We start from the raw sequence: 26,830 nt of genomic DNA, 5'->3' as shown, positions 1-26,830 counted from the left end.
TATAAAGTAAGACCGAGAAATATGCTTTCGGCATGAACTATGACCCCCACATCGGTGGGTGAGTCAGTAAAACTGGATTGCATTTTTAGGACTATAATTTCCTTCCTCATAGTGTAGCCTACAATATGTCTCCACATACCTAGGCCAATGCTATTGATGGATTCATGGTCGTTTTTATGTATCTCAGATTCTCAGTTTGTCAGTGTAGCCTTTCATTTAGATCATTTGTGCGGTATTAAAAAAGATTCTGCCAAAGTCTGCAGTCATGTAAAATGATGTAGAATTGCATGAAATGCGTTTATAAAAGTCCACATTTTCCATGGACCCCAGGCTACTAAAATGTTCCCATGTGTGCAACTTCTGTAAGTGTCTCTACTCTACTGCTCAATGCCACTACTCCAATGCGATGATACGCATGCAATGCTTTATTATAAAGGGGTTTTGTCCCCCCCTCCCCTCTGGTACCTCAGAGCTCCCCAGGTTACCCCCCTCTCCGAATCACTTTTTGTTCCAGGAGCTCACGATTTACAAATGAAGCGTCGGCTGTGTGTGTGTGTGTGTGTGCGTGTGTGTGTTACCACAGCTGCTTGCCACATACCTATCTGTGTGCCATTAAGGTTTGGAGAGGTGAGACAGAGGCATCTATTTTCGACTGGCGTTAAGGCAGCGCAATTGTCAAACGCACGTTCGTTTGCAATTTAGACCTGTTAAAGCCGGCGCTCTTCTATTTTCAAACTCTAGCGCCAGAATCATTTATCTGTTTTATATGAGGTCGCTTGCGCTGAGGTGGGAGGGGTGGCAATATCTGTTGTGTGTCCTTACATTTCAGCATGCGGCTGGTATGGATATTTAAGACCAAACCTAACGCTGGTTTTACTGGGGTAACCATATTTGCGGTAAGGTGACTATGGGATGGATTTTGAGAACGAGTATCCAGCCGTGACGCAGTGCCAGTAATTATGCACATAGAACAAGAGAGATGTGCTTTTCATGCCCGTAAACCTCTTATTTAGAAACCTAAAAAAAACTCAGGTTTTTCCCCCATTTCGTTTAATTAGTTTTTTTAAATTTTTAATACAAGAATATCCTACCCTCCTCTTAACGAAGGATGTGTTTTTTTTGTCAGGCCCAATGCCATTGCCAAGAACTCAATACTATCGACAAAGGGTTTGGCTCGTGAGAGCACATTGAAATCTTAAATCACCAAAGCTGTATTAAAATATCAAGTTTGGCAGCAGCAAAACAGTGAGCAGACATCTCCTATTTATCTATGTAGGCTATTATTATTATTATTATTATTATTTCAGCCAGCTCCTGTTATTATTGTGGATGTGCGTAAAACCCCTCCATGTAGACTATACTGTATGCCCATCATGGAATGAGAGGAGATAATCCGGTAACACTCGTATTTAGAGACATTTAAGTTATTTTCCTGTAACAATTGATTGTTTTCCGTTTCTTTTGATAAAAAAAAAAACAAGCCCTTAGTAGATGACCTTTTCCCTACTACAACGAAAGCTGTCTCAACAGCAATGTGTCTGGCGTCTTTTTTTTAATATCCTGGACATGCATTAGCCAAGGAGCCCATCCATAAAAGGTTTCCAAATGGTCTGCTCGCAAAGCTTTTGCCGACATGTTTTCATGTTGCATTATTCACAAAGGCCTACCTGCAGTGCGCACCCCATTCGGTTAGTGTCCATTCCCATTTTCAAAGAGGACCTATTGTCTGGTTACCAAAGACGTACTCCTCCAAACATAGTCTATTCAAATGTTTCTGTCCGATAACGCCATATTAACGGCATTTTTTATTTGAGGATAAGTACGATGCATAAAGGCCTTTTCTCGTCGAAGCCAATTACTAAGCCAATACTGGGTGTTGTTTTTTTAGTAAAAAAAAACAACATTTGCCATCACTCAATCACTTGTTGTTGTAGCCGATGCTTTTTAGTATCAATCCACAATGTACTATTCTGCCCCCAGAGGAACTGAAGTTGAGGACAATGATTGCCAATAACCTACAGAACTTGAGACAAATGCATGCAGTATTAAGCCAAGGAAAGCCTTGGTTGGCCCGTGTGTAGCCAAGCCCTCAAACGTACAACTTGTTTAATCATCAAAACGTAGCCCTTTCATGCCACCATCAGCTATTGCAGTCATAATATCAGCTGCGAAAATATAACAAATATTTCTGATACAGCCCTGGACCTAAAGTTCTGCCTTTTGCTCTCCCCAGTGAACGTTTCTCCACTGGATGCAGACCTGAACTGATGGACAGAGGAAGCTAGACCAACCAGCTCTCACTAGATGCAGACCTGAACTGATGGACAGAAGTAGCTAGACCAACCAGCTCTCACTGGATGCAGACCTGAACTGATGGACAGAGGAAGCTAGACCAACCAGCTCTCACTGGATGCAGACCTGAACTGATGGACAGAGGAAGCTAGACCTGTCCCGCTCTACCCTACCTCCTTGTCCGTCCAAATAAAATATTGAAATATTGATCATTTAGTTGACTGAGATGCACACCTGGGGTGGCAGGGTAGCCTAGTGGTTAGAGCGTTGGACTAGTAACTGGAAGGTTGCAAGTTCAAACCCCCCAGCTGACAAGGTACAAATCTGTTGTTCTGCCCCTGAACAGGCAGTTAACCCACGGTTCCTAGGCTGTGATTGGAAATAAGAATTTGTTCTTAACTGACTTGTCTAGTAGAAAAAATTAATGGAAAGACAGATAAAGCATCCAAACGAGCGAAACAGCGCCCCTCTGTCTCCATATTTGTAGACCATGCATCTGATACTGTCTGGACAAAAGGAGTCATACCTTTTCTGGCCAGACATCATCATTGGCTACATATAGTAAGACAGAGGGGCGCTGTTTCACTCGCTAATTTTAGCAGAGAGGAAGAGGAGAAGCGAGATGGCTCACTCTTGCCAAAATCTGTCCTGAATAAGCCCATTTGCATTTCTATGGGCATAATATAGACCTAAGCTTTTTGCCTGCATTCCCGCCTTGGGGACAACGACTCACATTGTTAGGGTGGAGACATGAGCCTCTCATCATTATTTACAGATCTCTGGTTTCAAGTTACTCACTAATTAGAAAGGAAAGTTGCCGGGTGCATAGTGCACCGTTAAGATGCTGGCTTCCCCTAAAGTAAATTGATGTTTTACCAAAATAATATAATTACTCCTGTCTAAAGAAAATCATTCAAAATACTTCACCAGAGAGCTTGACTTAGCTGTGGATTGTTTCAAATCACAAGTGCGTAGGCCTAGGTCTATTTGGGAAGCGCACGTTGCTGATTATTGAAAAGCATCTAAAATGTGTGAAGAAAATGTGTCTGGAGTATAATTTAAAATGTTGAGACAAGACGAAGAAGATATTATTATTATTATAAACAGAGTAGCAGAAGAAGATATTATTATTATAAACAGAGTAGAAGAAGAAGATATTATTATTATTATAAACAGAGTAGCAGAAGAAGATATTATTATTATAAACAGAGTAGAAGAAGAAGAGGACATTATTATAAACAGAGTAGAAGAAGAAGATATTATTATTATTATAAACAGAGTAGTAGAAGAAGAAGAGGACATTATTATAAACAGAGTAGTAGAATAAGAAGAGGACATTATTATAAACAGAGTAGTAGAAGAAGAGGACATTATTATAAACAGAGTAGTAGAAGAAGAAGAGGACATTATTATAAACAGAGTAGTAGAAGAAGAAGAGGATATTATTATTATTATAAACAGAGTAGTAGAAGAAGAAGAGGATATTATTATTATAAACAGAGTAGAAGAAGAAGAAGAGGACATTATTATAAACAGAGTAGAAGAAGAAGAATAGGACATTATTATAAACAGAGTAGAAGAAGAAGAGGATATTATTATAAACAGAGTAGAAGAAGAAGAAGAGGACATTATTATAAACAGAGTAGAAGAAGAAGAGGACATTATTATAAACAGAGTAGAAGAAGAAGAGGATATTATTATAAACAGAGTAGAAGAAGAAGAGGACATTATTATAAACAGAGTAGAAGAAGAAGAAGAGGACATTATTATAAACAGAGTAGAAGAAGAAGAAGAGGACATTATTATAAACAGAGTAGAAGAAGAAGAAGAGGACATTATTATAAACAGAGTAGAAGAAGAAGAAGAGGACATTATTATAAACAGAGTAGAAGAAGAAGAAGAGGACATTATTATAAACAGAGTAGAAGAATAAGAAGAGGACATTATTATAAACAGAGTAGTAGAAGAAGAAGAGGATATTATTATAAACAGAGTAGAAGAAGAAGAGGACATTATTATAAACAGAGTAGAAGAAGAAGAAGAGGACATTATTATAAACAGATTAGTAGAAGAAGAAGAGGACATTATTATAAACAGAGTAGTAGAAGGATATATTATTATTATTGTTATGAACAGAGTAGCAGAAGTGTATGTGAAGTGTGAAAGTGTGTCTGTGTGTGAGTGGCATCAATATGCATGTGTGTGTTTTGTGTGAATGAGCGCATGTAGTGTGCGTGCGTGTATGTGTTGGAGTGTGCATAGAGCCAGTGCAAAGGAATCAGTGCAAAACAACTAACTAAGATAAATAAATAAATAATAAAAGGTGGTAAATTGTGCTGATACGCAGAGTAGACAACCTGCTACACTTGTGAGAAACAAGTTTCGGTTTAGTTTTGCTTAATGTGAGCAATGATCATGTGTGTGGTTTCTCTGTCCTGATAACGTGGAGGGAGCCGCCTGAGCACGCAAACCTGCTGAGTTGATACAATGTTGCACTTCACTAGCGATAGCTCAAGTCAAGACAGATAGAACGGGAGGCAGATAGGCAGAGTAGAGAGATGAACCTGTATTTCCATCAGGATATTTTCTACTGTTTTTGTTTGTTGGTTTTAGGCCTGTATATTTTACTTAGCTGACTCTAATACTACTGCATTGGCCTATAGCTGTCTGTCAGTTCCATTCTCAAATGTTTTTAGCCGCACAATGGATCAATGTGTCCAGGTGTCAAAGGGTGTTGTTCTTGCATTATTTGAATTTTAACTTTTAGATTTTTATCATTTTTTATTCAGATTTTTATAATGAACCATCTAACATAAAAAAAAACCTTGACAAAACTAAAACGTTATTCAAATTAAACTGTTCCATAAAAATGCGCATGTATAAATTGTCATAACTGGCAAACAGTTTGGTAGGATAAATTGTAAACTTCCCCAAACTATAAACTCAGGAGCTGTCTATGGTCTTCATTATAACGCCTGTTAACAATGGGTCCACCTATGTAAAGATTACTGGGAGTTTATATATGAAGTGTGTGACTTTCTTTTTATAGGTAACATGATGTACAAAAAAGTTAAGATCAGCTCAAAATATTACACAAAATAGAACTGGTCAGGAGCCTGTAAAACTGACAGCATTCCCTCCCCTCTCTATCTTTCCCAGTCTATCGCTCCCCTCTCCATCACTCCCCTCTCTGTGGAGATAGAGAGTGGAGATAGAGAGGGGGAAATAGAGAGTGGAGAGATAGAGAGGGGGAAATAGAGAGTGGAGAGATAGAGAGGGGGAAATAGAGAGTGGAGAGATAGAGAGGGGGAAAAAGAAAGCGGAGAGATAGAGAGGGGGAAATAGAGAGTGGAGAGATATAAAGCGTAGAGATAGAGAGCAGAGAGAGAGAGAGGGGAGAGATATAGAGGGTGTTATGATTAACTAACAGAGTGTTTCTAACAGAGTGTTTCTACCCTGGAGTTATGATTAACTAACAGAGTGTTTCTAACAGAGTGTTTACTACCCTGGAGTTGTGATTAACTAACAGAGTGTTTCTAACAGAGTGTTTACTACCCTGGAGTTGTGATTAACTAACAGAGTGTTTACTACCCTGGAGTTGTGATTAACTAACAGAGTTTTTACTACCCTGGAGTTGTGATTAACTAACAGAGTGTTTACTACCCTGGAGTTGTGATTAACTAACAGAGTGTTTACTACCCTGTAGTTGTGATTAACTAACAGAGTGTTTACTACCCTGGAGTTATGATTAACTAACAGAGTGTTTACTACCCTGGAGTTGTGATTAACTAACAGAGTGTTTACTACCCTGGAGTTGTGATTAACTAACAGAGTGTTTACTACCCTGGAGTTGTGATTAACTAACAGAGTGTTTACTACCCTGGAGTTATGATTAACTAACAGAGTGTTTACTACCCTGGAGTTGTGATTAACTAACAGAGTGTTTACTACCCTGGAGTTATGATTAACTAACAGAGTGTTTACTACCCTGGAGTTGTGATTAACTAACAGAGTGTTTACTACCCTGGAGTTATGATTAACTAACAGAGTGTTTACTACCCTGGAGTTATGATTAACTAACGGAGTGTTTACTACCCTGGAGTTGTGATTAACTAACAGAGTGTTTCTAACAGAGTGTTTACTACCCTGGAGTTGTGATTAACTAACAGAGTGTTTACTACCCTGGAGTTATGATTAACTAACAGAGTGTTTACTACCCTGGAGTTGTGATTAACTAACAGAGTGTTTACTACCCTGGAGTTGTGATTAACTAACAGAGTGTTTACTACCCTGGAGTTATGATTAACTAACAGAGTGTTTACTACCCTGGAGTTGTGATTAACTAACAGAGTGTTTACTACCCTGGAGTTATGATTAACTAACAGAGTGTTTACTACCCTGGAGTTATGATTAACTAACAGAGTGTTTAGTACCCTGGAGTTGTGATTAACTAACGGAGTGTTTACTACCCTGGAGTTGTGATTAACTAACAGAGTGTTTCTAACAGAGTGTTTACTACCCTGGAGTTGTGATTAACTAACAGAGTGTTTACTACCCTGGAGTTATGATTAACTAACAGAGTGTTTACTACCCTGGAGTTGTGATTAACTAACAGAGTGTTTACTACCCTGGAGTTATGATTAACTAACAGAGTGTTTACTACCCTGGAGTTGTGATTAACTAACAGAGTGTTTACTACCCTGGAGTTATGATTAACTAACAGAGTGTTTACTACCCTGGAGTTATGATTAACTAACAGAGTGTTTAGTACCCTGGAGTTGTGATTAACTAACGGAGTGTTTACTACCCTGGAGTTGTGATTAACTAACAGAGTGTTTCTAACAGAGTGTTTACTACCCTGGAGTTGTGATTAACTAACAGAGTGTTTCTAACAGAGTGTTTACTACCCTGGAGTTGTGATTAACTAACAGAGTGTTTACTACCCTGGAGTTGTGATTAACTAACAGAGTTTTTACTACCCTGGAGTTGTGATTAACTAACAGAGTGTTTACTACCCTGGAGTTGTGATTAACTAACAGAGTGTTTACTACCCTGTAGTTGTGATTAACTAACAGAGTGTTTACTACCCTGGAGTTATGATTAACTAACAGAGTGTTTACTACCCTGGAGTTGTGATTAACTAACAGAGTGTTTCTAACAGAGTGTTTCTACCCTGGAGTTATGATTAACTAACAGAGTGTTTCTAACAGAGTGTTTACTACCCTGGAGTTGTGATTAACTAACAGAGTGTTTCTAACAGAGTGTTTACTACCCTGGAGTTGTGATTAACTAACAGAGTGTTTACTACCCTGGAGTTGTGATTAACTAACAGAGTTTTTACTACCCTGGAGTTGTGATTAACTAACAGAGTGTTTACTACCCTGGAGTTGTGATTAACTAACAGAGTGTTTACTACCCTGTAGTTGTGATTAACTAACAGAGTGTTTACTACCCTGGAGTTATGATTAACTAACAGAGTGTTTACTACCCTGGAGTTGTGATTAACTAACAGAGTGTTTACTACCCTGGAGTTGTGATTAACTAACAGAGTGTTTACTACCCTGGAGTTGTGATTAACTAACAGAGTGTTTACTACCCTGGAGTTATGATTAACTAACAGAGTGTTTACTACCCTGGAGTTGTGATTAACTAACAGAGTGTTTACTACCCTGGAGTTATGATTAACTAACAGAGTGTTTACTACCCTGGAGTTGTGATTAACTAACAGAGTGTTTACTACCCTGGAGTTATGATTAACTAACAGAGTGTTTACTACCCTGGAGTTATGATTAACTAACAGAGTGTTTACTACCCTGGAGTTGTGATTAACTAACAGAGTGTTTCTAACAGAGTGTTTACTACCCTGGAGTTATGATTAACTAACAGAGTGTTTACTACCCTGGAGTTATGATTAACTAACAGAGTGTTTACTACCCTGGAGTTGTGATTAACTAACAGAGTGTTTACTACCCTGGAGTTGTGATTAACTAACAGAGTGTTTACTACCCTGGAGTTATGATTAACTAACAGAGTGTTTACTACCCTGGAGTTGTGATTAACTAACAGAGTGTTTACTACCCTGGAGTTATGATTAACTAACAGAGTGTTTACTACCCTGGAGTTATAATTAACTAACAGAGTGTTTAGTACCCTGGAGTTGTGATTAACTAACGGAGTGTTTACTACCCTGGAGTTGTGATTAACTAACAGAGTGTTTCTAACAGAGTGTTTACTACCCTGGAGTTGTGATTAACTAACAGAGTGTTTACTACCCTGGAGTTATGATTAACTAACAGAGTGTTTACTACCCTGGAGTTGTGATTAACTAACAGAGTGTTTACTACCCTGGAGTTATGATTAACTAACAGAGTGTTTACTACCCTGGAGTTGTGATTAACTAACAGAGTGTTTACTACCCTGGAGTTATGATTAACTAACAGAGTGTTTACTACCCTGGAGTTATGATTAACTAACGGAGTGTTTACTACCCTGGAGTTGTGATTAACTAACAGAGTGTTTCTAACAGAGTGTTTACTACCCTGGAGTTGTGATTAACTAACAGAGTGTTTACTACCCTGGAGTTATGATTAACTAACAGAGTGTTTACTACCCTGGAGTTGTGATTAACTAACAGAGTGTTTACTACCCTGGAGTTGTGATTAACTAACAGAGTGTTTACTACCCTGGAGTTATGATTAACTAACAGAGTGTTTACTACCCTGGAGTTGTGATTAACTAACAGAGTGTTTACTACCCTGGAGTTATGATTAACTAACAGAGTGTTTACTACCCTGGAGTTATGATTAACTAACAGAGTGTTTAGTACCCTGGAGTTGTGATTAACTAACGGAGTGTTTACTACCCTGGAGTTGTGATTAACTAACAGAGTGTTTCTAACAGAGTGTTTACTACCCTGGAGTTGTGATTAACTAACAGAGTGTTTACTACCCTGGAGTTATGATTAACTAACAGAGTGTTTACTACCCTGGAGTTGTGATTAACTAACAGAGTGTTTACTACCCTGGAGTTATGATTAACTAACAGAGTGTTTACTACCCTGGAGTTGTGATTAACTAACAGAGTGTTTACTACCCTGGAGTTATGATTAACTAACAGAGTGTTTACTACCCTGGAGTTATGATTAACTAACAGAGTGTTTAGTACCCTGGAGTTGTGATTAACTAACGGAGTGTTTACTACCCTGGAGTTGTGATTAACTAACAGAGTGTTTCTAACAGAGTGTTTACTACCCTGGAGTTGTGATTAACTAACAGAGTGTTTCTAACAGAGTGTTTACTACCCTGGAGTTGTGATTAACTAACAGAGTGTTTACTACCCTGGAGTTGTGATTAACTAACAGAGTTTTTACTACCCTGGAGTTGTGATTAACTAACAGAGTGTTTACTACCCTGGAGTTGTGATTAACTAACAGAGTGTTTACTACCCTGTAGTTGTGATTAACTAACAGAGTGTTTACTACCCTGGAGTTATGATTAACTAACAGAGTGTTTACTACCCTGGAGTTGTGATTAACTAACAGAGTGTTTCTAACAGAGTGTTTCTACCCTGGAGTTATGATTAACTAACAGAGTGTTTCTAACAGAGTGTTTACTACCCTGGAGTTGTGATTAACTAACAGAGTGTTTCTAACAGAGTGTTTACTACCCTGGAGTTGTGATTAACTAACAGAGTGTTTACTACCCTGGAGTTGTGATTAACTAACAGAGTTTTTACTACCCTGGAGTTGTGATTAACTAACAGAGTGTTTACTACCCTGGAGTTGTGATTAACTAACAGAGTGTTTACTACCCTGTAGTTGTGATTAACTAACAGAGTGTTTACTACCCTGGAGTTATGATTAACTAACAGAGTGTTTACTACCCTGGAGTTGTGATTAACTAACAGAGTGTTTACTACCCTGGAGTTGTGATTAACTAACAGAGTGTTTACTACCCTGGAGTTGTGATTAACTAACAGAGTGTTTACTACCCTGGAGTTATGATTAACTAACAGAGTGTTTACTACCCTGGAGTTGTGATTAACTAACAGAGTGTTTACTACCCTGGAGTTATGATTAACTAACAGAGTGTTTACTACCCTGGAGTTGTGATTAACTAACAGAGTGTTTACTACCCTGGAGTTATGATTAACTAACAGAGTGTTTACTACCCTGGAGTTATGATTAACTAACAGAGTGTTTACTACCCTGGAGTTGTGATTAACTAACAGAGTGTTTCTAACAGAGTGTTTACTACCCTGGAGTTATGATTAACTAACAGAGTGTTTACTACCCTGGAGTTATGATTAACTAACAGAGTGTTTACTACCCTGGAGTTGTGATTAACTAACAGAGTGTTTACTACCCTGGAGTTGTGATTAACTAACAGAGTGTTTACTACCCTGGAGTTATGATTAACTAACAGAGTGTTTACTACCCTGGAGTTGTGATTAACTAACAGAGTGTTTACTACCCTGGAGTTATGATTAACTAACAGAGTGTTTACTACCCTGGAGTTATGATTAACTAACAGAGTGTTTAGTACCCTGGAGTTGTGATTAACTAACGGAGTGTTTACTACCCTGGAGTTGTGATTAACTAACAGAGTGTTTCTAACAGAGTGTTTACTACCCTGGAGTTGTGATTAACTAACAGAGTGTTTACTACCCTGGAGTTATGATTAACTAACAGAGTGTTTACTACCCTGGAGTTGTGATTAACTAACAGAGTGTTTACTACCCTGGAGTTATGATTAACTAACAGAGTGTTTACTACCCTGGAGTTGTGATTAACTAACAGAGTGTTTACTACCCTGGAGTTATGATTAACTAACAGAGTGTTTACTACCCTGGAGTTGTGATTAACTAACAGAGTGTTTAGTACCCTGGAGTTGTGATTAACTAACGGAGTGTTTACTACCCTGGAGTTGTGATTAACTAACAGAGTGTTTCTAACAGAGTGTTTACTACCCTGGAGTTGTGATTAACTAACAGAGTGTTTCTAACAGAGTGTTTACTACCCTGGAGTTGTGATTAACTAACAGAGTGTTTACTACCCTGGAGTTGTGATTAACTAACAGAGTTTTTACTACCCTGGAGTTGTGATTAACTAACAGAGTGTTTACTACCCTGGAGTTGTGATTAACTAACAGAGTGTTTACTACCCTGTAGTTGTGATTAACTAACAGAGTGTTTACTACCCTGGAGTTGTGATTAACTAACAGAGTGTTTACTACCCTGGAGTTATGATTAACTAACAGAGTGTTTACTACCCTGGAGTTGTGATTAACTAACAGAGTGTTTACTACCCTGGAGTTATGATTAACTAACAGAGTGTTTACTACCCTGGAGTTGTGATTAACTAACAGAGTGTTTACTACCCTGGAGTTATGATTAACTAACGGAGTGTTTACTACCCTGGAGTTGTGATTAACTAACAGAGTGTTTCTAACAGAGTGTTTACTACCCTGGAGTTGTGATTAACTAACAGAGTGTTTACTACCCTGGAGTTATGATTAACTAACAGAGTGTTTACTACCCTGGAGTTGTGATTAACTAACAGAGTGTTTACTACCCTGGAGTTGTGATTAACTAACAGAGTGTTTACTACCCTGGAGTTATGATTAACTAACAGAGTGTTTACTACCCTGGAGTTGTGATTAACTAACAGAGTGTTTACTACCCTGGAGTTGTGATTAACTAACAGAGTGTTTACTACCCTGGAGTTATGATTAACTAACAGAGTGTTTAGTACCCTGGAGTTGTGATTAACTAACGGAGTGTTTACTACCCTGGAGTTGTGATTAACTAACAGAGTGTTTCTAACAGAGTGTTTACTACCCTGGAGTTGTGATTAACTAACAGAGTGTTTACTACCCTGGAGTTATGATTAACTAACAGAGTGTTTACTACCCTGGAGTTGTGATTAACTAACAGAGTGTTTACTACCCTGGAGTTGTGATTAACTAACAGAGTGTTTACTACCCTGGAGTTATGATTAACTAACAGAGTGTTTACTACCCTGGAGTTATGATTAACTAACAGAGTGTTTACTACCCTGGAGTTGTGATTAACTAACATAGTGTTTACTACATGCCACAACACATCCATGACTACCTGTTTATCCACATACCACAACTCTTCCACTAACTGTTGCCAAACAGACCATATCAGTAACCTCTCTCTCTCTCTCTCTCTCGCACACGCGCACACACACACACACACACACACACACACACACACACACACACACACACACACACACACACACACACACACAGTATGACTCTCAGAACAAGCCGACATTCACAGACCACTTCCTCTGAGAGGAAGAGTTAAAAAAGCGATAGAGAGAGAAAGTGAGACCGGAAGAGTGGGTGAGAGATTCAGTGTATGAATAAGAGACATACTGTAGGGAGAGCGAGAGTGAGGTCTTACCTGAGTCACTGGGACTCTGGTCTGGTGTTCCTCTTGTCTCTTCCTCTTTCTGTGGCTTCCTCTGTCTTCCTACTCTTTTTCTCTCCACTCCTCTGTGTCTGGTCTCTTCTCTCCAGTCCTCTGTCTTCCTACTCTTTTTCTCTCCACTCCTCTGTGTCTGGTCTCTTCTCTCCAGTCCTCTGTCTTCCTACTCTTTTTCTCTCCACTCCTCTGTGTCTGGTCTCTTCTCTCCAGTCCTCTGTCTTCCTACTCTTTTTCTCTCCACTCCTCTGTGTCTGGTCTCTTCTCTCCAGTCCTCTGTGTCTGGTCTCTTCTCTCCAGTCCTCTGTGTCTGGTCTCTTCTCTCTAGTCCTCTGTGTCTGGTCTCTTCTCTCCAGTCCTCTGTGTCTGGTCTCTTCTCTCCAGTCCTCTGTGTCTGGTCTCTTCTCTCCAGTCCTCTGTGTCTGGTCTCTTCTCTCCAGTCCTCTGTGTCTGGTCTCTTCTCTCCAGTCCTCTGTGTCTGGTCTGGTCTCTTCTCTCCAGTCCTCTGTGGCTGGTCTTTTCTCTCCAGTCCTCTGTGTCTGGTCTCTTCTCTCCAGTCCTCTGTGTCTGTTCTGGTCTCTTCTCTCCAGTCCTCTGTGTCTGGTCTCTTCTCTCCAGTCCTCTGTGTCTGTTCTGGTCTCTTCTCTCCAGTCCTCTGTGTCTGTTCTGGTCTCTTCTCTCCAGTCCTCTGTGTCTGGTCTCTTCTCTCCAGTCCTCTGTGTCTGGTCTCTTCTCTCCACTCCTCTGAGTCTGGTCTCTTCTCTCCAGTCCTCTGTGTCTGGTCTCTTCTCTCCAGTCCTCTGTGTCTGGTCTGGTCTCTTCTCTCCAGTCCTCTGTGGCTGGTCTCTTCTCTCCAGTCCTCTGTGTCTGGTCTCTTCTTAAAGCCTCTGATAAAATCCAAGTGGTAGATGTCTCTATTATTTGTGAGCTGCTTGTCCCGCTATGCTAAGGAGTGGTGTCTGTGAGTGTGTGTGTATGTGTGTGTGTCACGTGCGTCTCTGGTTCTGTGTCAAAAAGAGAGAATGAGTGAGAGTGTATGTGACTTTGCTTTGCGGTTGACCGAGTGAGAGAGAGAGCAAACACATAAACCCCTTAGGGAAATTCCTAGTCCTGCCTCCTCCTCCCCTCCTCTTCCACCAGGCCCCTCCTCCTCTCGCTCCATCAACCCCTCTCTCCCTTTCTTCTCTCTGATTTATAAAAAAAATAACATTCTAACACCTTGAAGGAAGATAGAACATAACATTCTAACACCTTGAAGGAACATAGAACATAACATTCTAACACCTTGAAGGAACATAGAACATAACATTCTAACACCTTGAAGGAACATAGAAAATAGTTTCTATTTCACATTTCCCTCTCATACATACCCAGTCATCACCAGGGCTTGAGATGTCCTTTGTGAAGACATCTTGGAACATCTTACCGTGAGGTATGCGTTGGAAAATGAGGACGTGTCTTTAAAAAAAACAACTTCTGAAGGTTTTTCTTTCCTTAATAAATAACGTTTAAACCTCTGGGCGACGCAAGTACATCTTAGCCCTTTGTGTATTTTCCTTGATTTGTGTAAGGAATGTATTATCAGTAGTACTTATTGTAAGGATTGTAGTGTAAGGAATGTATTATCAGTAGTAATTATTGTAAGGATTGTAGTGTAAGGAATGTATTATCAGTAGTACTTATTGTAAGGATTGTAGTGTAAGGAATGTATTATCAGTAGTAATTATTGTAAGGATTGTAGTGTAAGGAATGTATTATCAGTAGTACTTATTGTAAGGATTGTAGTGTAAGCAATGTATTATCAGTAGTACTTATTGTAAGGATTGTAGTGTAAGGAATGTATTATCAGTAGTACTTATTGTAAGGATTGTAGTGTAAGGAATGTATTATCAGTAGTACTTATTGTAAGGATTGTAGTGTAAGGAATGTATTATCAGTAGTACTTATTGTAAGGATTGTAGTGTAAGGAATGTATTATCAGTAGTACTTATTGTAAGGATTGTAGTGTAAGGAATGTATTATCAGTAGTACTTATTGTAAGGATTGTAGTGTAAGGAATGTATTATCAGTAGTACTTATTGTAAGGATTGTAGTGTAAGGAATGTATTATCAGTAGTAATTATTGTAAGGATTGTAGTGTAAGGAATGTATTATCAGTAGTACTTATTGTAAGGATTGTAGTGTAAGGAATGTATTATCAGTAGTACTTATTGTAAGGATTGTAGTGTAAGGAATGTATTATCAGTAGTACTTATTGTAAGGATTGTAGTGTAAGGAATGTATTATCAGTAGTACCTATTGTAAGGATTGTAGTGTAAGGAATGTATTATCAGTAGTACTTATTGTAAGGATTGTAGTGTAAGGAATGTATTATCAGTAGTACTTATTGTAAGGATTGTAGTGTAAGGAATGTATTATCAGTAGTACTTATTGTAAGGATTGTAGTGTAAGGAATGTATTATCAGTAGTACTTATTGTAAGGATTGTAGTGTAAGGAATGTATTATCAGTAGTACTTATTGTAAGGATTGTAGTGTAAGGAATGTATTATCAGTAGTACTTATTGTAAGGATTGTAGTGTAAGGAATGTATTATCAGTAGTACTTATTGTAAGGATTGTAGTGTAAGGAATGTATTATCAGTAGTACTTATTGTTAGGATTGTAGTGTAAGGAATGTATTATCAGTAGTACTTATTGTTAGGATTGTAGTGTAAGGAATGTATTATCAGTAGTACTTATTGTAAGGATTGTAGTGTAAGGAATGTATTATCAGTAGTACTTATTGTAAGGATTGTAGTGTAAGGAATGTATTATCAGTAGTACTTATTGTTAGGATTGTAGTGTAAGGAATGTATTATCAGTAGTACTTATTGTAAGGATTGTAGTGTAAGGAATGTATTATCAGTAGTACTTATTGTAAGGATTGTAGTGTAAGGAATGTATTATCAGTAGTACTTATTGTAAGGATTGTAGTGTAAGGAATGTATTATCAGTAGTACTTATTGTTAGGATTGTAGTGTAAGGAATGTATTATCAGTAGTACTTATTGTAAGGATTGTAGTGTAAGGAATGTATTATCAGTAGTACTTATTGTAAGGATTGTAGTGTAAGGAATGTATTATCAGTAGTACTTATTGTAAGGATTGTAGTGTAAGGAATGTATTATCAGTAGTACTTATTGTAAGGATTGTAGTGTAAGGAATGTATTATCAGTAGTACTTATTGTTAGGATTGTAGTGTAAGGAATGTATTATCAGTAGTACTTATTGTAAGGATTGTAGTGTAAGGAATGTATTATCAGTAGTACTTATTGTAAGGATTGTAGTGTAAGGAATGTATTATCAGTAGTAATTATTGTAAGGATTGTAGTGTAAGGAATGTATTATCAGTAGTACTTATTGTAAGGATTGTAGTGTAAGGAATGTATTATCAGTAGTACTTATTGTAAGGATTGTAGTGTAAGGAATGTATTATCAGTAGTACTTATTGTAAGGATTGTAGTGTAAGGAATGTATTATCAGTAGTACTTATTGTAAGGATTGTAGTGTAAGGAATGTATTATCAGTAGTACTTATTGTAGAATAGATGAACGCAGAAAAAGCACAGAGTCCACCTCACATTACAATGAGACATCACCAATGTACTTTTTGAAATGCTCAAGTTTATACAGGCAACTGAGTGTACAAAACATTAGGAACATCTTCTCTTTCCATAGACTGACCAGGTGAATCCAGGTGAAAGCTGATCCCTTATTGATGTCACCAGTGTAGATGAAGGGGAGGAGACAGGTTAAAGAAGAATGTTAAAGCTGTGAGACAATTGAGACATGCATTGTGTATGTGTGCCATTCATAGTGTGAATGGGCCAGACAAAAGATTTAACATGGTCCAGCATTGCTGTGGAACGCTTTCAACACCTTGTAGAGTCCATGTCCTGACGAATTGAGGCTGTTCTGAGGGCAAAAGGGGGCTGCAAGTCAATGGTAGGAAGGTGTTCCTAATGTTTTGTACACTCAGTGGACTCTATTAAAACTTGTCGTCAGGAATGCGTCTAGAATAGAACTATAAAATTAATCAAAATCTGGTTGGTTGGCGGTTGGTACCTGGGACACGAACAGTACATATAAACTGTATGTGTTCAGCGTAAGTCTGATTTGGATTAAATCATTGTCTTAAAATAGCCTTATTGCTATAATTTTATATTATCAAATATATTCTATGTAAAAGTACAAGCATGGATGAAACAAGCTATTTAATACAACAAAGCTCTTCAAGAGACCAATCTAACCATGAAACCTTGAGAAAAGACCTTGTGTTGGAAGGGTCTCGTCAGAGCTTTTAGTGTTCAGTTCACAGTGTTCAGTTTTATTCCCATAATCTACTCTAGATCCAGGTACTGTACATACCACATATAATACACCCCATTTAGTGAATAGTCCCAATACTGAATCTGAAATGACTGGAGACAGAGGAGTGGAGGATATGAAGATATGAGGGAAGTGGGATATGGAAAATATAGACCCCCTGCTATTCAAACATATCCAGAAATAATCCCCCTTCCCCACCTCCCCCCAACACCGATACCCACTTTATTTGCTGCATATGCCCTTTTCAACAGTTATATTAGTCTCCATCTCTATGTTTCTGCTCTGTGCTCGCTCTCTCTCCCTCTCTCTGTGGGGGGTAGGTAGATAGATTTTCTGCCCCCCTGTCGAGGTTCTCTGTGGGGGGTGCACTTCACCGAGCAATCCTGCTCCCCTCCTAAACCCCTGGGACCCTCATCCCCCTTTCCACTTCTTCCTCTCGTCCCTCGTTCAGCTCATCCTCCCTCCCTCTGATCCCCCTCTGTCCCCCCCTCCCCTCGCTTCCTCCCTCGTTAGTTTATCATCTTATTCCCCTCTGTTCATGTCCTTGTGATGCTCCAGCTAACTACAGCTCTGATCCCAGCTTCCAACTAATCCAACGAAGGTCCCCAACTTTCTCTTCCTCTTTGTCTGCTTCTCAGACTGTGTCTGGGTCTTGGTTCAAGTCTGAAGTCTATCTATCGCTTTCCTTCCCTCCCCCCATCTCTCCCTCTCTCTCCGCCTCCGTCTCCTTCCAGGCGCTTCTTAGCTTATCTCTCTCCTCTCTACCCGCCGCCCTCCCTCCCTCCTCCTCCTCCTCCTCCTCCTCCTCCTCCTCCTCCTCCTCCTCCTCCTCCTCCTCCTCCTTTTTCTTCGTTATAAAAACACTTTTTCAAGCGTGAGACTCTTTATTTTTGTCTTTCAAGGCAAGAGCGTCTCATCTGAATGAGATTTGACGCACGGCAGTCGGGCCGATGAGAAACCCAGAGGGTGGCCCGCTTAAGGGGGCGGCGGGCGCCGTCTCAAAATAAATAAACATGGGTAATTTACTCGAGACCTGTGCTCGCTCCAAGCTTTTCTTTCCAAGGCAGTCCTCTCGTCTAAAGCACACAGAACAGAACAGAGCAGAACAGAAGATAAAGACAATGAAATGATGTGAGATCTTCAAATAGACTCATTACATGGCTGTCAGAGAAGTGTTCTCTCTGTCTTCTCTCTTTGTGTTTCTCTATGAGCCTCTTTGCTGCTTTGTTCTCCTTTCTTCTCGAAGACTAAATTATCTACATTACACATTAGTTGAAGCGGCCGTGGGTATATAAGGGAATTGGTTTCTGTGAAGGCGGTGAGGGGAGACAGTCTATTGTTGGTCTATGCCATTCTTTTGCTATTACCTAAGTGCAGGGCCAAAGCTAGATGTACAGTATGGTTATTGGGCTTTATCAGTATGAATGGTTAACAACCTGTGTTTCACCTTAACTGTCTCATGGAATGACACCGGACTTCCATACTACAAAATACATCAACGTGAATTGATAATTTAAATAATACATAGGCTCCCTCTCTCTCGCTATCTCACACACACATTCATTTACGAACCCAGCATCCCAGACTAGTTCGTAGTGTGAACGGTAGGTCAACTGTGAACATCAGGAATTAATAACGCAAGACAGGAAGCAAGCCCCCGGTATACACTCCTCACTCAACAACAGAGCCCTGCTGTCAACCCACTACAAGCTCCGCTACATAGCCTGCCCTGCGTGTTACGTGCTTAAAAACATCTGTAGGGATGGCACACTGCCAGTAGAATAAGGGCTTAAAGTCTTCACTCTGTATGACTGTGAAATGTTCACCTAATTGAATTGGTTTCATTTGACTGTTATGACTTTCATATATATTGTGTCTTTCCACTTGGTCTCACAGCACTTTACATTCACCTCACCATCCATTTAGCAGCACCCACCTGCTGTTAACCAACAATGACAAATGGGATGCGCAAATGATGGGGATTGCTATGATGGCTTTGAATGGTGTGTTTTATGACTAAGGTAGACAAGACATGAATGGATGAGGAGAGAGAGAAAAGCAACCATTTAGCGACTATTTAGAACGATTTAAAAAGCAATCATTGTTTCATTCATGGCCTGAAACTAGATCAACACTCCTACTCAGAGACGCTGTCTGAATACGGACCCTGGACTCTTTTCTATATTAACACTTTCAGCATCTCTCATCAGGCTCCAAACACACTCATTATCGCTTTCTCTTCTTCAATCATAAATGAGATCATTCAACAGTCAAAGAAACAAGACAAAACCCCACTCTGGGAACATTTGGTCAGAGAGAGGCAGTTTGGCCCAGACTCACATCAGCACCACTCCTCGTTGTGTGTCTCCTCCATGGCATATGGGCTTCTTTAGAATCTTCTATGGTTCTCTTTCTCTTTAGAATCTTCTATGGTCCTCTTTAGAATCTTCTATGGTTCTCTTTAGAATCTTCTATGGTTCTCTTTAGAATCTTCTATGGTTCTCTTTAGAATCTTCTATGGTTATCTTTAGAATATTATATGGTTCTCTTTAGAATCTTCTATGGTTCTCTTTAGAATCTTCTATGGTACTCAGGAGACCAAAGTAACTTCATTAGCCATTGATGCGTTGTATAGTTGCAGCCACTGAGCCAAACTAGGGAAAAATACACTAATTAGGCATAGAAATAGAATGACAGAACATTAACTTGAATGGGAATGTCCGCTCTAGTAATTTTATTTCTACGTAATTAGGTATCTGGGGGGGTGAAACAATATGTGAAGTGTTGGTGGAAAAAAACATTGGTGGTGGTTGAATTATTGTTTTAACCTGGTCCCAGATCTGTTTCTGCTCTCTTGTCAGCTCCTACCATCATTGCTACTTCTGGTAAGACTGCACAAACAGATCTGGGACCTGGTTATCTTTGGTTAGTTTACAGGGACACAATATTTCAGAAAGAGAATAACAAAGGTATTATCAACAAAGTGCAAGACAACATTCAAATACAATGTTGTGTGGTTGTATGTTGAGAGAGAGTGTACTGTGTAGCTTCAGTCCATATCCTGGGCTCCAACCAGAGACCCTCTGAACAAGTCGACAGCCGTCACCCACAAAGTATCGTTACCTATCGCTCCACATAGCCGCGGTCGTTGCAGAGCAAAGGAAACGACTACTTCAAGGACTCAGATCGAGTGTCGTCACCGACTGAGCGCTACTAGCGAAACGCTAACTAGCTAGCCATTTCACACCGATTACATTTCACATCGAGAGAGACAGTGTGTACTGTATATGACCAAGTGAAGAAGTGGTAAAAAGGTGTGTGTGTGTGTATGTGGTTTGAGAGTCAAACTAATTACCTGCCATGTGACTGTGTTCTCATTCCGACCTCAGGAGTGTGAAAGAGACGTTATTGTCAGGAAAACCGTTTTCACATGCTCTGAGTTTGTCAGTCAGGGTGGGCCAACGGACAATTACATAGACCTCAATCAGACAGACCCCTAGGCATCAACATAACACACACACTCTCTTTCTCTCTCTCTCTCGGGTGTGTTGTGGCTGGAGCCCTGGGCTTGTGAGAGCTCCACCGTGACGCTCATATGAGGCAGCTAGGGAGCCAGAGGGGCGAGGGGGAGAAAGAGGGGGAGAAGAAAGAGGAGGAGAGAGAGGAGAGAAAACGAGGAGAGAGAGGAGAAAACCTCTGAATGTACTATGTGTGGAGGACTCAGATCTCACATGATTAGTATTCCGGTTTAGAACGAGACATAACACAACAGGTTACAACTTTTAGAATAATAACATTATAGAATACACATATTCAAACATGTTGGGTCAATTACCAGCTATTTGTTGCCAGAGGTTTTTTCACTGATATACAGTACACAGCCATGTTACAGTAGCAGCTGGAAAGGATTTATAAAAAGCCTCTCTACATGTCTCGTATACTCCCTCACCGGCCTCTAAGTCATCAGGCTGATGATTATCCCGCACACCTGTCACCATCGTCTCGCGCACCTGCGCCTCATAACACTCACCTGGACTCCATCACCTCCGTGATTATCTCCCCTATATGTGTCACTCCCCTTCGGTTGTTTCCTCAGGTGTTATTGACTCTGTTTTTTACACCGGTGCGATGTTTGTGTGTGGTGGTCATTGTTTGTGTTATTTCTTAAAACATTCACTCCCTGAACTTGCTTCCCACTCGTTACACTAAAGTTAAGGCCACTATTCTCTCCTGTCTGTCATAGGTTCATGACCAATGGCATTTTCAATGTAAAGCTTGTCTTTAAAATGCAAAAACGGTGTCTGTGTGTGTGTGTGTGTGTGAGAGAGAGAGAGCCTGTGAACCTGCCTGCATGTGTGTGAGAGAGAGAGAGAGAGTGCCTGTGAACCTGCCTGCATGTGTTTGTGAGAGAGAGAGAGTGCCTGTGAACCTGCCTGCATGTGTTTGTGAGAGAGAGAGAGAGTGCCTGTGAACCTGCCTGCATGTGTTTGTGAGAGAGAGAGAGAGAGAGTGCCTGTGAACCTGCCTGCATGTGTTTGTGAGAGAGAGAGAGAGTGCCTGTGAACCTGCCTGCATGTGTTTGTGAGAGAGAGAGAGTGCCTGTGAACCTGCCTGCATGTGTGAGAGAGAGAGAGAGTGCCTGTGAACCTGCCTGCATGTGTGAGAGAGAGAGAGAGTGCCTGTGAACCTGCCTGCATGTGTGAGAGAGAGAGAGAGTGCCTGTGAACCTGCCTGCATGTGTGAGAGAGAGAGAGAGTGCCTGTGAACCTGCCTGCATGTGTGAGAGAGAGAGAGAGTGCCTGTGAACCTGCCTGCATGTGTGAGAGAGAGAGAGAGAGAGTGCCTGTGAACCTGCCTGCATGTGTGAGAGAGAGAGAGAGAGAGTGCCTGTGAACCTGCCTGCATGTGTGAGAGAGAGAGAGAGAGAGTGCCTGTGAACCTGCCTGCATGTGAGAGAGAGAGAGAGAGTGCCTGTGAACCTGCCTGCATGTGTGAGAGAGAGAGAGAGAGAGTGCCTGTGAACCTGCCTGCATGTGAGAGAGAGAGAGAGAGTGCCTGTGAACCTGCCTGCATGTGTGTGAGAGAGAGAGAGTGCCTGTGAACCTGCCTGCATGTGTTTGTGAGAGAGAGAGAGTGCCTGTGAACCTGCCTGCATGTGTGAGAGAGAGAGAGAGAGAGAGTGCCTGTGAACCTGCCTGCATGTGTTTGTGAGAGAGAGAGAGTGCCTGTGAACCTGCCTGCATGTGTGAGAGAGAGAGAGAGAGTGCCTGTGAACCTGCCTGCATGTGTTTGTGAGAGAGAGAGAGTGCCTGTGAACCTGCCTGCATGTGTGTGTGTGAGAGAGAGAGAGTGCCTGTGAACCTGCCTGCATGTGTTTGTGAGAGAGAGAGAGTGCCTGTAAACCTGCCTGCATGTGTGTGAGAGAGAGAGAGAGTGCCTGTGAACCTGCCTGCATGTGTGAGAGAGAGAGAGTGTGCCTGTGAACCTGCCTGCATGTGTGAGAGAGAGAGAGAGTGCCTGTGAACCTGCCTGCATGTGTGAGAGAGAGAGAGAGTGCCTGTGAACCTGCCTGCATGTGTGTGTGAGAGAGAGAGAGAGAGAGTGCCTGTGAACCTGCCTGCATGTGTGTGAGAGAGAGAGAGAGAGTGCCTGTGAACCTGCCTGCATGTGTGTGAGAGAGAGAGAGAGAGTGCCTGTGAACCTGCCTGCATGTGTGTGAGAGAGAGAGAGAGAGTGCCTGTGAACATGCCTGCATGTGTTTGTGAGAGAGAGAGAGAGAGAGTGCCTGTGAACCTGCCTGCATGTGTTTGTGAGAGAGAGAGAGTGCCTGTGAACCTGCCTGCATGTGTGAGAGAGAGAGAGAGAGAGAGTGCCTGTGAACCTGCCTGCATGTGTTTGTGAGAGAGAGAGAGAGTGCCTGTGAACCTGCCTGCATGTGTGTGAGAGAGAGAGAGAGAGTGCCTGTGAACCTGCCTGCATGTGTTTGTGAGAGAGAGAGAGAGAGTGCCTGTGAACCTGCCTGCATGTGTGTGAGAGAGAGAGAGAGAGAGTGCCTGTGAACCTGCCTGCATGTGTTTGTGAGAGAGAGAGAGAGTGCCTGTGAACCTGCCTGCATGTGTGAGAGAGAGAGAGAGAGAGAGTGCCTGTGAACCTGCCTGCATGTGTGAGAGAGAGAGAGAGAGTGCCTGTGAACCTGCCTGCATGTGTGAGAGAGAGAGAGAGAGTGCCTGTGAACCTGCCTGCATGTGTGTGAGAGAGAGAGAGAGAGAGTGCCTGTGAACCTGCCTGCATGTGTGAGAGAGAGAGAGAGTGCCTGTGAACCTGCCTGCATGTGTGTGAGAGAGAGAGAGAGAGAGAGTGCCTGTGAACCTGCCTGCATGTGTGTGAGAGAGAGAGAGAGAGAGTGCCTGTGAACCTGCCTGCATGTGTGTGAGAGAGAGAGAGAGAGAGTGCCTGTGAACCTGCCTGCATGTGTGTGAGAGAGAGAGAGAGAGAGTGCCTGTGAACCTGCCTGCATGTGTGTGAGAGAGAGAGAGAGAGAGAGTGCCTGTGAACCTGCCTGCATGTGTTTGTGAGAGAGAGAGAGAGAGTGCCTGTGAACCTGCCTGCATGTGTGTGATAGAGAGAGAGAGAGTGCCTGTGAACCTGCCTGCATGTGTGTGAGAGAGAGAGAGAGAGAGTGCCTTGTGAACCTGCCTGCATGTGTGAGAGAGAGAGAGAGTGCCTGTGAACCTGCCTGCATGTGTGAGAGAGAGAGAGAGAGAGTGCCTGTGAACCTGCCTGCATGTGTTTGTGAGAGAGAGAGAGAGAGTGCCTGTGAACCTGCCTGCATGTGTTTGTGAGAGAGAGAGAGAGAGAGTGCCTGTGAACCTGCCTGCATGTGTTTGTGAGAGAGAGAGAGAGAGTGCCTGTGAACCTGCCTGCATGTGTTTGTGAGAGAGAGAGAGAGTGCCTGTGAACCTGCCTGCATGTGTTTGTGAGAGAGAGAGAGAGTGCCTGTGAACCTGCCTGCATGTGTTTGTGTGAGAGAGAGAGAGAGTGCCTGTGAACCTGCCTGCATGTGTGTGTGAGAGAGAGAGAGAGAGTGCCTGTGAACCTGCCTGCATGTGTGTGTGTGAGAGAGAGAGAGTGCCTTGTGAACCTGCCTGCATGTGTGTGTTTTCAATCTAAACTTACTCAGTTGGTTGTGTATTTGAGTTCAAACTCATGATGTTGCTGTTTACCTCAGCAGCAGCAAGATGTTAAGTTAGTTGTATGGATAAGCCTCCCTTCTCAACGTTGATGACTCGGATGTTGATGTCAGCAACTTTAACTTAATCCTTCTCTTAATGCACTAATGCTCTTTGTCCTCCCCTCCAGCTACGTTCCTGAACTGCTACTCTGTGTTATACTGTACAGACCAGATACAAGCTAAGAAGCCCAATTAAAGACTGTTGACTTCCCAAATCTGGGAAAACGATGCCTTTAAAAGGGGAAATCCAGGAATTCAAATAAAAAAAGCATCAGCCCCATCCAGAGAAAAAATACTACAGAATACTATAGAATTCTATTGTAAACTTTAGTATGCTGTAGAATACAATACTACACACTGTAGTATCCCTCGATCATGTATAGTGCTTACTATAGAATGTTGTAGAATACTACACTAAATACTACAGTATTATCAGCAAATACAAACACTGTAGTAAATACTAGAACAATGTCCACAAAAACACTACAGTAAATACTAGAGCAATGTCCACAAAAACACTACAGTAAATACCACAGTAATGTCCACAAAAACACTACAGTAAATACCACAGTAATGTCCACAAAAACACTACAGTAATGTCCACAAAAACACTACAGTAAATACCACAGTAATGTCCACAAAAACACTACAGTAAATACCACAGTAATGTCCACAAAAACACTACAGTAAATACCACAGTAATGTCCACAAAAATACTACAGTAAATACTACAGTATACTACAGTAAATAATACGGTAAATACTACAGTATACTACAGTATACTACAGTACATACTACAGTAAATACTACAGTAAATAATACAGTGAATACTACAGTAAAGTCCGCAATAACATGACAGTGAATACTGTAGTATTTTTTCACGAGGCGTCACATGGTCGGAAAACGACTAAGTATCACAGAGGGAGCCTTTGTTAAGTTTAACGGTCAATGAACTGAGCAAAATGCCACTAATATCTGTATGTGTACACAGAGTTGCTGATGTCACTATCCTGTGTGTACACAGAGTTGCTGATGTCACTATCCTGTGTGTACAGAGACAGAGTTTCTGACAGACACTTCAAACAAGTGGATTGTCCATCCCTGAGGATTGTTCTGGATTAACTAACCAATGGGCAAAGATGAAATGGCGCCTAATGATCCACAGTCCAATCAGCCATTTGGGGCTTGGTTGCCAGAGGAGCCAATAGGGAGCTGACAGGGACAAATATGGCTGCCATTTCATCTGAGACGGAGACTCATCTTTGTATCTGTGCCATTGTAGAGTATGTGACAGCATGGGCAGAACCATTGAAGCAATCTTCATTTTTAAGCAGTCAACTTTCTTCTCCATGATTGGTTGATCCCTCCTGATGACCAGGTTGGACATGACTCCAATGAAGTTGGAAGTCCGACCCTGTTGACTACATTAAACTAGTGGAAGCTCTCAATGGCACTGCCCAATGCTAATACAGACTTTTGACCACTAGAGGCCTCTATCATTCTCTATGGAATGGCCTGATGATGGTAAATTATAATGGTAACAGACAGCTGGTCACAAGACTGGCCTTCATCTATTCCAGATTCCCTGATGAAGGAGAGAGAGAGGGAGAGAGATAGAGAGAAATATATATATATAGAGAGAGAGGTGGAAAGAGATAGAGAGAGTGTGTGTGTGTGTGTATCTGAGCTTGTGTGTGTTTGTGTGTGTGTGTGTGAGGAGTCATCTGGGACAGTAGATCTCCATCAGCTGTAATGATGATGAGAGAATGATGTTAAGATCGCGCCCCATTACCGACTGTGGCCCTCTAGGGTGTGTCTGTGTGTATATGTGTGTATATGTGCGTGTGTGTCTGTGTGTATATGTGCGTGTGTGTGTGTGTATATGTGCGTGTATATGTGCGTGTGTGTCTGTGTGTATATGTGCGTGTGTGTCTGTGTGTAAATGTGCGTGTGCGTGTGTGTATGTGCGTGTATATGTGCGTGTGTGTCTGTGTGTATATGTGCGTGTGTGTCTGTGTGTAAATGTGCGTGTGCGTGTGTGTGTGTATATGTGCGTGTGTGTGTGTGTCTGCAATCTCAGGGCTGTTGTCAAGCACTGGACTCAGTGGGAAGTCTGAATGTGCTATTTTCCCAATCATCTTAGTTTTCCCCAATGTGGTTATCTGCACATTTTCATAACCTTGCATCTAAAATAACCTGATAGAATTTTCCACCAATCAGTGGTCAAGAAAGGATAGGATAAGTAAGGTTAACAGCGAGGTCACGGCACATACATTATATATAGTATGTCTCTTAGAGAAAAGTCCTCTAGAAAGTACCTTCGGGTGGTGTGAAGTCATCTGTCTGTGTGTGTGTGTGTGTGTGTATATGTACAGTACCAGTCAAAAGTTTGGACACACCTACTCATTCGAGGGTTTTTGTTTATTTTGTACTATTTTCTACATTTTAGAATAATAGTGAAGACATCAAAACTATGAAATAACACA

General features: G+C 41.1%; 1 protein-coding gene across 1 annotated transcript in view; it reads right to left on the bottom strand.

The window, feature by feature from the left end:
- hs3st1l2 (heparan sulfate (glucosamine) 3-O-sulfotransferase 1-like 2) overlaps window positions 1-13,817 on the bottom strand; it is a 28,491-nt gene extending 14,674 nt beyond the window's left edge. The window contains exon 1 of the mRNA XM_036936376.2: window positions 12,727-13,817. The gene's annotated coding sequence lies outside the window, so the exon portion shown is untranslated. The remainder of the gene's footprint in view (window positions 1-12,726) is intronic.
- Window positions 13,818-26,830: the final 13,013 nt, after the last annotated feature.

This window comes from Oncorhynchus mykiss, chromosome 11 (genome assembly GCF_057628025.1).
Source record: "Oncorhynchus mykiss isolate SJ-2025 chromosome 11, ASM5762802v1, whole genome shotgun sequence".
NCBI lineage: Eukaryota > Metazoa > Chordata > Actinopteri > Salmoniformes > Salmonidae > Oncorhynchus > Oncorhynchus mykiss.
Note: the sequence above shows the minus strand (reverse complement) of the source record. Positions and strands in the feature narration are given on the sequence as shown.